The sequence below is a fragment of the Pteropus vampyrus genome, unplaced genomic scaffold (genome assembly GCF_000151845.1).
Source record: "Pteropus vampyrus isolate Shadow unplaced genomic scaffold, Pvam_2.0 Scaffold126, whole genome shotgun sequence".
NCBI lineage: Eukaryota > Metazoa > Chordata > Mammalia > Chiroptera > Pteropodidae > Pteropus > Pteropus vampyrus.
In genome coordinates this window covers 2,352,995-2,359,645 of record NW_011888907.1, presented here as the reverse complement: position 1 = coordinate 2,359,645, position 6,651 = coordinate 2,352,995, and the positions used below count along the sequence as shown (strand labels likewise).

At 52.7% G+C, this 6,651-nt stretch overlaps 1 protein-coding gene across 5 annotated transcripts in view; it reads right to left on the bottom strand.

The window, feature by feature from the left end:
• The window catches only part of LZTS1 (leucine zipper tumor suppressor 1), a 55,751-nt gene that overhangs the window by 12,496 nt on the left and 36,604 nt on the right, over positions 1-6,651 (bottom strand). The window contains exons 1-2 of one of the 5 annotated variants that reach the window (XM_023534525.1): positions 5,904-6,041; positions 1,185-1,291 (exon numbers count right to left, since the gene is read on the bottom strand). The exons of 3 other annotated variants lie outside the window; for them this stretch is intronic. The gene's annotated coding sequence lies outside the window, so the exon portion shown is untranslated. Of the gene's footprint in view, positions 1-1,184; positions 1,292-5,903; positions 6,042-6,651 lie in introns of those variants that run through there. One more of the 5 variants, XM_023534524.1, reaches the window with a different exon arrangement.

Below are 6,651 nucleotides of genomic sequence, written 5' to 3'. Positions count from 1 at the left end.
GTGTGTGTGTGTGTGTGTGATCAGTGGGAGCATGAGAGAAGCGTGTCGCCTTTAAGCAGTGTAGAACACAGGTGGAGCGGGACCAGCATCGGGCAGACACGTGGTGTGGGCCTGTTCGTTCCCTCCTGCCCCTGCTCCGTCTCTCCTCGCCTGCACTTCGAGACGGCCCCCTCATTCGTCTTTCCCCAAGCATCCCGGGTGGCACACTCATCACACTCCCTGGTGGAAGCCCTTCAAAGGCTTCCCATTGTTCTTACAGTGAAGCAGACTCCTTACGAAGCTCTGAGCAGGCCCTGCTTTTTGCCCGCTGCTCCAGTCTCATCTCACCCCCGCGCTTTCCTTGCTCACGACCAAAGTTACAGCCACGTGTGTCTTCTCTGCCGGTTGAACGCAGCAAGCTTCTTCCCACCGAGGAGCTTTCACACCTGCTGACAAGTCTCTTCCCTGAGCTCTTTGCACAGAACACTCTTTCTCACCCTTTAGTTCTCGATGTGAATATCACCCCTGCAAAGTGGCTTTCTCTGGTTACCCTGGGGAAAATCCATCTCCCCATTACTCTCTCATTCCAACCTGTTTGTTTCCTTTGTATCATTTGCTTTAACCTGTCATAATCTTAGTTTTTAAATTTGTGTATCGTGAGTGTCCACCAGAATATAAGCTCTGTGAGAGCAAAGGCTTTATGGCTATAGCTCCTAGAACAGAAATGAGGAAAAATGAGGCACAGACTCAGAGAGGTTAGATGACCTGGCCCTTGTCGTCCAACTGGCCAATGACCATGGTGGAACCCAGACCCAAGTTCCATGAATCCACGTCACAGCATGCTGCTGGGGACTGTAGATGTTAAGAGTCCCTTCTGGAGAGCAAAGTGAGTTTCCAGGGCTCGGGGAGAGAAAGCCTCTGGCCAGAGCTTCATTTCTCTTTTGGGTGGTTGACAACAAGGCTTTAGGTACAGGTGAGCTCCTTTGTTGACCTGAGCAGCAGCCTGGATGACTCGTAAAGCACAAGCACTGTGCTGGGCCCCAGGGGAGCAAAGGAGAGGAGGGGGTGAGGGACGGTGGCCTCTGTCTGGTCCCTTGAGTACATTCTTAGCTCTCGTCCTCTGCTCTCCACTCCCCAGGTCCTGACACACAGGAGCTTTGAAGTTTGAGATTATCTCCAGATCCACTTGGAACTAAACTAATTACCGTTCAGTGTCTGGACTTGTTTCATTCTCAACCTGGAGAGAGCATCACAGAAAACTTGGCTGGGGTTCAGCCGAGTTCCCAGCCCTGGTTTTCCCGTCCACCCAGCCCTGCAGGACAAGGGGCATATTTTTATTCCTGGGAAACAAATCCCACTGGCCGGGAGTACGCACTCAGGGTGGAAATAAGCAATCATACGTTCTGGGAGATTCGGGCAGGGGAAGGAAGAGAGACTAGGGAGGAAAAAGGGAAGGAAGCAGAGAACCTCACACCGAGTAAGCGCGTAAGCAGGTAGTAACCTCCTTCTGCATGACCTCCCGCTGATCTCACAGAAGGAATCTAGCAAGAATTAGACTTTGGGTCTTAAGAGAAGAAAGGGAAAGAGAACAGCTGGTGGAGAAGGACCCCCCCTAGCCTATGCTTTTCAGAATCTGGCCCCGGCAACTCGGGAGGCTTTTCCCCAGACTCAGTGCCAGCCGTCCCCGCACAAGTGACTGTGGCTGCTACACCGGGACAGGCAGTGTCTCTGGGTCCGGCCGGGGAAGCCCTCAGTTTTTGAGCTGCTTCTACTCCCAAGGCAGCCCTCCCCACCCCCATTCCATTCTGTACCCTCCTCCCCAAAGGAAACCAGGGCTCACGCCACAGGGACACATGCCTCTGACAGTCCCAACCTGGAATATGGAGATGAGCAGCATGAAGGTGAAGAGGGGCCTGTCTAGACATAGGAAGGTGAGAAATACTGCTACTCACCCTCCCATCCCAAACCACCGGGAGGAGCAGCTCTGGCCCTGGGACAGTGAGGGTCCATATCCACTGTCCCCTCTCCCCCACGGTGTGGAGAGGTCACCACAGATCAGGACGCTCAGCCTCCAGACAGCCCGCTCCTTGTCAGTCCCTGTTATTTCTCTTCCTGCTCCCACCTCTCCCTCCTTCCTCCTCCCCATCTCTCCTCCTCTCCTCGTTCTTGCAGGGAGTGGTCCAGGTGGGCGGGTCAACCAAGCAACCACAGCCTCTGCTGCCACTGAGGGCATGTCTGCTCTGCCCGGTCCCCTCCCTCTGAGGAGGTGCCACCACTCACTATGGGCCCATGGGGACTCGCAGAGTTCTGGGAGGACTTGCTGGCTCCCTTGAGCAGCCTCTTCCAGCACCCACGGGGGCTGTGTTGCCCACCCCTGAGCCCACCCAGCAGGGCATGTTCTCAGTAACTGCCATGCAGGCTGAGCCTAGATGATGGGGTTGCATGTGGGGGGCTTCTTTGGTTGTCTATTCAACAAATATTTATTCAGCAACTGACAAGGGTCAAGTGTGCAAAGTGCAGGGGAAGGTTAGAAATGGAGAGTAGTAAACATCTAGAATGAAAAATAAAAGCCAATGAGATAAGGAGGAACATGTCTCTGCATGTGTACGTCTCTGGGTGTGTCAGTGTCCTGTGTGTGCACATGCCTCCGTGTGTGTGTGTGTGTGTGTGTGTGTGTGTGTGTGTGTGTGCGCGCATTTACTACTTTAGTGGCAGTGCCCAGGGAAGGCCTCTGAGAAGGTGGTATTCAGGTAGAGGCAGCTCGATGAGGTTTTTTTGCTTGAATGGCCCCTCAGGGAGAACAGCAAGTGCAAAGGCCCGAGGAAGGGTGTGGTGTTTTAGAGCAGTGGTTCTCAATTAGGGTGACTCGGCAAATCTGGAGACAAGACGTTTTTGACTGTCATAACTGGGATCTAGTTAGACGGAACACAAGACAGCCCCTGTGACAAAGACAGCTCCTATGACAAAGAACTACCTGACCCAAACTGTCGATAGCGCTGAAGTTGAGAAGCCTGGTTTTAGAGGAACAGAAAGAAAATGTGTTTAAAACCTCAGTTCTGCCATTGACTCAGTGTGACTTTGAGCAAATGACTTAAGCGCTCTGTGCCTCAGTTTCCTTACTTGTAGAGTGGAGACAACCTGCTCTGCAACAGGACTCTAGTATGGACGTAAAAGGAACTGAGGACTTAGCGAGTTCTTGGAAAAATGACCCGTGCTGGTTATTGTATGATTTCTCATTCTTTTCTAGGCCGGTCCTCCGAGATACTCAATTATACAAAGACGGCTTATTACAAGAGCACCCCAGGCCTGGACTTCCAGAACAATCTGGCCAGCCACCAGCACTGCTTCAGTGGTCTGAGTACTGCCAGTTCCCCATGATGCCCTTGAACCCAGGAGAGACAGACGGAGTGCCAGGTGTACCTCGCCCCTTTGCCGGTGCAGAGTGTCCAGCCCTCTCTGGGCTGGGTCCAGTTCAGTTTTTCTTTGAAACCTCTTGAGCACTGAGTGAGAGCTATTGACCCCCTGCTCAGAAAAATGTCCCTCCTCAAGGATTAGGCCATGACTTCTTAGAGATCCTTGACCCAGAACACCCTTGGTTGACCCAGGTTAAAAAGATTAATATATCCTGCTTTGGGGGATCAAACATGAGCTTCGGGGCCCTGGGGAAGAACAAAGAACTTGGTCTTAGATTATTGTCTTAATGAAAGACTCCCCGGCTTCCTTTCATGAACCGGGGAGGTGGGAGCAAGGAGAGGAAGTGAAACTAAAGACATTATATCACCTCAGTGCAGCCTGTCCCTCCCCCCACACGCTCCAGGACGCTGCAGCCCTCCTTCCCAGGACTGGGACAGACTTCAGACCTACTTCAAAGCGGGTCAAAAGGAAGGGTCCAGCAGTCAGAGGGGCGGCCGCCCGGACTGTCATGAGCAAGGCTCTGCCTGGGCACCTCACTCTCAGACCTTGCTATCAGAGCTTTCTTCTTTTACTTAATCGGTTTTTAAAATACTGAAATTCTATTAAAATAACCTGAGTAACTCAGTCGGAATTGCCAATTGTTAAAATGTTGTCATATTCGTTTCAGAAATAAAAATCTAAGTTGAAATCCCCACTCCCTATTCCTTTCCTCTCCCTTATCTCCGTCTCCCCAGGGAGAACTTTATCATAAATTTTGTGGGTACATGTTTTGATCACCAAACCTTTTTTTTTTAACACAAGAATACTCTATGCATTGCTTTGTTTTTCACTTTGTATAAATAGTATCACATTATATGTATCATTCTGCAATGCAGATCGTTTATTTAACAGTTTGCGCCTTGGGACCCACTCACCTGCTGTGTAGCAGTTCTGTGTAGCAAAACCCCATTTTGCTGACCATTCTGGACTCTGATGTTTCCATTTTTGTCGCCAAAACCTTCTGTTATATGATAACTTCCCCACATGTGTGGGGATTGTTCTACGATTTGTTTTCTCTGAGTCTTGGAAGACACCTAGTTTTTAAAGCACCCCCTCCCATACACTGAAACTCTCTGGAAGGTGGCATCTGAGACTCATATTGGCCAGTATGTCTAAGGAGGACAGCAAGGGTGGGACCAGAGCCCCAAATCCCTCTTCCCCATATTGCCCTGGGGTGGGGGAGGGGCATGTTGGTATGACTAACAAGAGGGTGCTTTCGGCAGAGCAGAGGTGAGAGGGGGACCCCGGTGATAGTGTGGGGTGAAGGAGCGTTGGCCAGAGAGGCCGTTCTGCTGTAGGCGACAGAGGACCTTCCTGCTCTAAGGCAGCCTGGACATGGAGGACAGCACCTCCATGGGGTCAAAATCCCATTACGCTGGAGCCGTGCAAGATATTAGCGATCCTTTACCCAACTCCTTCGTGGTGCAGAGGCTGCACGGAGGCCAAGATCAGGGAATGGACTTGCCCAGTCACACCACACGTTCTGGGTTCGAAACCAGTATTCTTTCCAGTTTACAACAGGATGGGGCCAACCAGCTTCCATGTTCCAGAGTGGGGGGAGGGCAGCTCCGTGCTCTCTATGGGCCACATGTGTAAGGGGGTGGGGTGTGTGGGGTGTGCGCCATCCTGCCAGCTCTAGGCATTGCTCCATTCAGAGATGATCCCCTCGGGGTTGGTGCCTGAGGAGGCAGAGGAAGCTGCCACAGGCTCTGTGTGGGCCCAGTGTAGGGGGAAGGGTGACCTGCCTCCAGCAGTGGCTGGTGGTAGCTGGGCTGGGACCAGCACTCCGCCTGCAGCTGTCCCTCTCCTCATGAATCACAGCCCAGGACAACTTCCAGCCTTAGCCCCGGGAGCCACGCCCTCGCATTCTCAGTTCGGGTCCGTCTGTGGAACCTAGAGAATGCCACAGTCACTACGATTCATTCACACTGTCTCTCAGGGGGGCGGACCACGTACTGAGTGTCACGTAGGGTGTCTAAAGAAGGGTAAGCCTCTCACGAAGAACTTGCGTCTAGTAGCGAACCCTCAGCTTCCCTGCAAAGGGAGACCGTTACCTCTTCCCAGCCTGGCTCCGGTCCCCACAGTGGGGCCACAGTCGCTAGGATGTTCCCTCACTGGGTGCTTGGCCTGCACGGCCTGGGGACAGCTCTTACATTAGGGTGAAGGCTTATCTCTTCATTATCTTTAAACCTCCTTGAAGGCAGAGTCTGTGTCCCACATAATGCTGACCCCAGCGCTAAGTAAACAAGAGGTACTCAACGCACGTTTTAATAAAATCAGCTCTCAGGGGTGCACGGGGTCCTCGACATGGCAGGTGGAGCCCAGGAAGGATGCGTGGTCAGACCGGGTCCCACACATGCAGTGCGCGAGCCGGGTCTACAGAACTACAATCCAAACCTGGTTTTAACCCAAACTTCCGGCTCTTAAATTTTTTCTGAGTCAATGGCCACCTTGGGAAGAAGGAAATTTACCCTCTCTGTTGTGTCCTTCACCTCCCAGTCCTGTTCAAAGCTTCTGGCCAAGACAGAGAAACACAAGCCAAAATCTCTGTTTCGAGGGGGCGGATGAAAAGCAGCGCAGGTTGAACTGAAGATGCAGGACCAGCAGGTGGGGGTTGCTGGAGCAGAGCCAGCTCTCTCTGCCTGCAGCACGTAAGCAGCTTTTAATGTTCTCTTTCCTACAGAAGCGAAGTAAAGGTTCTCACACTATTGTCTGCCCGTTATGGACTGAGTGTCTGTGCCCCCCTAAAATCCATGCGTGGAAGCTCCAACCCCCAATGGATGGTGTCAGGAGGTGAGGCCTGGGCGGCGATTGGGGGGAGATGAGCACGTGGGTGGGGTCCTCATGATGGGGTTAGTGCCCTTAATGAGACGAGACCAGAGAGCTCTTCCGCTCTCTCTCCCTCCCTCTCTCTCTCCCTCTCTAATCTTTTCTCTCCCTCTGTGTCCCCTCCCCCACATGGGGACACAGCAAGAAGGCGGCCATCTACAAGCCAGGAAGAGAGATCTCACCAGAGGCCAAATCTGCCAGCGCCTTGATCCTAGACTTGCAGCCCCAGAGCTGTGCTCCCCCGGAAGCAAAGGTGTGTTGTCTGAGCCCCGACCTGAGGTGTTTTGTTACAGCAGCCCAAGCTGACTCAGACGCTGTCTCGTTGCCCCCACTAGACACCCTGGCAGAAGATGCTGCCTGGGCTGTCAGGTTACCCTGTCTCTGGCATCG